The sequence below is a fragment of the Arachis hypogaea genome, chromosome 14, assembly GCF_003086295.3.
Source record: "Arachis hypogaea cultivar Tifrunner chromosome 14, arahy.Tifrunner.gnm2.J5K5, whole genome shotgun sequence".
In the NCBI taxonomy this organism is placed as follows: Eukaryota; Viridiplantae; Streptophyta; class Magnoliopsida; order Fabales; family Fabaceae; genus Arachis; species Arachis hypogaea.
The window spans coordinates 29,681,335-29,685,222 of NC_092049.1; the positions used below are offsets into that span (position 1 = coordinate 29,681,335).

Sequence of the window (3,888 nt, forward strand, 5' to 3'; positions counted from 1 at the left end):
AAAGTGTGAATCACGATTTTCCACACCAAGTTTTTGGCACCGTTGCCGGGGATTGTTCGAGTTTGGACAACTGACGGTTCATCTTGTTGCTTATACTGGGTAATTTTATTCTATGTTTAAGCCTTTTATATTTTTTTATTTTTTGAAAAATTCAAAAATAATAACAAAATGTTCTTCAAAATTTTTAAGAATGAATTCTAGAGCTTCATGAGATATGGTGAAACCTGGCTGGCTGTTAAGCCATGTCTAGTCTTTTGGACCGAGGTTTCCACCTTCCATTGTAAAAAGGACATGCTTATATGTGTTATATTAAAGCTTGGCTGGCCACTTGGCCATGTCTAATTCTTTTGGACCGGAGCTTTAGAATCACATTGCATGAGCCTTTGGATTCTCATTCATACTTCCATGCTGAATCTTGGCTAGCCATTGGCCATGTCTAATCTTTTGGACCAAAGTTTTAGACTAACATTACGAGAATCCTGGAATTCTTATTAAAAATTTTGAATTTCTTTATTTTCCTTTTCTAAAATAATTTTCGAAAAATACAAAAAAAATATAAAATACAAAAAAATTAATAAATCATAAAAACAAAAAAAATTTGTGTTTCTTGATTGAGTCTTGTGTCAAATTTTAAGTTTGGTGTCAATTGCATATTTTTAATTTTTATTAAATTTTCAAAAATTCATCATGTGTTCTTCATGATCTTCAAATTGTTCTTAATGATTTTCCTTGTTTGATTTTTAATTTTTCTTGTTTTGTGTCTTTTCTTGTTTTTCTTGTGTATTTTCGAATTATTAGTGCCTAAGTTTAAAAATTTCTAAGTTTGGTGTCTTGCATGTCTTTCTTTTCTTAAAAATTTTTAAAAATATGTTCTTGATGTTCATCATCATCTTCAAAGTGTTCTTGGTGTTCATCTTGACATTCAAAATGTTCTTGCATGTATTATTTATTTTGATCTTAATTTCTTATGTTTTGTGTCAATGTTGTGTTTTTCTCTTTCTTCATTAATTCAAAAAAAATCAAAAATAAGATCTTTCCCTTATTTCACTCATAAATTTCGAAATTTTGGGTTGACTTAGTCAAAAAATTTTTAAAATTTAGTTGTTTCTTGTTAGTCAAGCCAAAATTTCAATTTAAAAATTCTATCTTTTCAAATCATTTTCAAAATCAAATCTTTTTCATTTTTCTTTAATGTTTTTCAAAAATTCTTCAAAAACATTTTCAAAATCTTTTTCTTATTTTTATTTCATATTTTCGAAATTATTGCTAACAATTAATATTTTGATTCAAAAATTTCAAGTTGTTACTTGCCTATTAAGAAATGATCAATCTTTAAATTCTAGAATCATATCTTTTAGTTTCTTGTTAGTCAAGTAATCAATTTTAATTTTCAAAATCAAATCTTTCTAAATTTCTTTTTCAAATCTTTTTCAAGATAAATTTCAATCATATCTTTCAACCATATCTTTTTCAAAACTTAATTTCAAAATCTTTTTCTAACTTCTTATCTTTTCAAAATTGATTTTCAAATCTTTTTCAATTAACCACTTGACTTGTTTGTTTGATTTTAAAAAGTTTACTATTTCTTATCTTTTTCAAAACCACCTAACTACTTTTCTCTCTCCAATTTTCGAAAACCACTAACAACTTTTTCAAAAAAAAAATTTAACTAATTGTTTTAAATTTTAATTTTATTTTATTTCTTTTAATATTTTTGAATACTAACTCATAATTAAAATAAAAACAAAAAATTATTTTTCTTTTCTTTTAATTAAAAATTCGAATACACTCTCTCTCTCTCATCTCTTTCTATTTATTTTATGAAAAAAAGACAAATAGGTCACTGACTTTTTGTCCCGCAGACATTTTCGTCCTTGACCATTGAAAAATACTTTTAAGTCCCTAACCTTCACAAAACTTGGACGGATCAGTCCCTGACGGAGGCATTTGGACGGATCACTCCCTAATGGAGGCATTTAGACAGAGGGACTGATCCGTCCAAGTTTTGTGAAGGTCAGGGACTTAAAAGTATTTTTCAATGGTTAAGGACAAAAATGTCCACAGGACAAAAGGTCAGGGACCTATTTGTCCTTTTCTCTTATTTTATTTCTTTACTAACACTTCTCTTCTTAAAATTTGAACCCTCTCCCTCTCTCTGTGTTCGAATTCTTCTTCTCCTCCCTTCTTCATCCTATTCTTCTATTCTTCTACTTACATAAAGGAATCTCTATACTGTGACATAGATGATTCCTCTTCTTTTCTGTTCTCTTCTTTTTCATATGAGCAGGAACAAGGATAAGAACATTCTTGTTGAAGCTGATCCTGAACCTGAAAGGACTCTGAAGAGGAAACTAAGAGAAGCTAAAGCACAAAACTCTGGAGAGGACCTAACATAAATTTTTGAAAAAGAATAAGACATGGCAGCCGAAAATAACAACAATGGTGGAGATGCAAGGAAGATGCTTGGTGACTTTACTGCACCAACTTCTAACTTCTATGGAAGAAGCATCTCAATTCCTACAATCGGAGCAAACAACTTTGAGCTTAAGCCTCAATTAGTTTCTCTAATGCAGCAGAATTGCAAGTTTCATGGACTTCCATTGGAAGATCCTCATCAGTTCTTAGCTGAATTCTTGCAAATATGTGACACTGTTAAGACCAATGGGGTTAATTCTGAGGTCTATAGGCTTATGCATTTCCCCTTTGCTGTAAGAGACAGAGCTAGGACATGGTTGGACTCACAACCTAAAGAAAGCCTGAACTCTTGGAAAAAGTTGGTCAATGCTTTCTTGGCCAAATTCTTTCCACCTCAAAAGTTGAGCAAGCTTAGAGTGGAAGTCCAAACCTTCAGACAGAAGGAAGGTGAATCCCTCTATGAAGCTTGGGAAAGATACAAGCAATTGATCAGAAGGTGTCCTTCTGACATGCTTTCAGAATGGAGCATCTTATGTATATTATATTATGGTCTGTCTTAATTGTCCAAGATGTCATTGGACCACTCTGCTGGTGGATCTCTTCATCTGAAGAAGACGCCTGCAGAAGCCCAAGAACTCATTGAAATGGTTGCAAATAACAAGTTCATGTATACTTCTTAAAGAAATCCTGTGAATAATGGGACAACTCAGAAGAAAGGAGTTCTTGAGATTGATACTCTGAATGCCATATTAGCTCAGAATAAAATATTGACTCAGCAAGTCAGTATGATTTTTCAGAATTTGACTGGAATGCAAGCTGCATCCGGTAGTACTAAAGAAGCTCCCTCTGAAGAAGAAGCTTATGTCCCTGAGAATCCTGCAATGGAAGAGGTGAATTACATGGGAGAATCCTATGGAAACACCTATAATCCTTCATGGAGAAATCACCCTAATTTCTCATGGAAGGATCAGCAGAAGCCTAATCAAGGCTTCAAAAATAATAATGGTGGGAGAAATAGGTTTGGCAATAGCAAGCCTTTCCCATCATCTTCTGAGCAACAGACAGAGAATTCTAAGCAGAGTCTCTCTGACTTAGCAACCATAGCCTCTAATCTATCTAAGACCACTCTCAGTTTCATGACTGAAACAAGGTCCTCCATTAGAAATTTGGAGGCACAAGTGGGTCAATTGAGTAAAAGAGTTACTGAAAATCCTCCTAGTACTCTCCTAAGCAATACAGAAGAGAATCTAAAAAGAGAGTGCAAGGCCATCAATATACCCAACATGGCCAAATCTGGAGAGAGTCAAAAGGCAGTGAATTCCAATGAGGAAGACCTCAATGGAAGTCTACTAGCCAATAAGGAGTTCCCTATTAAAGAACCAAAAGAATCTGAGGCTCATACAGAGACCATAGAGATTTCATTGAACTTACTGTTACCATTCATGAGCTCTGATGAGTATTCTTCCTCTGAAG

The 3,888-nt window shown here is 32.9% G+C and overlaps 1 non-coding gene across 1 annotated transcript; it reads right to left on the bottom strand.

The window, feature by feature from the left end:
* Positions 1–2,822: 2,822 nt before the first annotated feature.
* LOC112745839 (small nucleolar RNA R71) lies at positions 2,823–2,930 on the bottom strand. The gene has a single exon (XR_003173747.1). It is a non-coding gene; the product is annotated as a small nucleolar RNA R71 (small nucleolar RNA).
* Between the last annotated feature and the right edge of the window lie 958 nt (positions 2,931–3,888).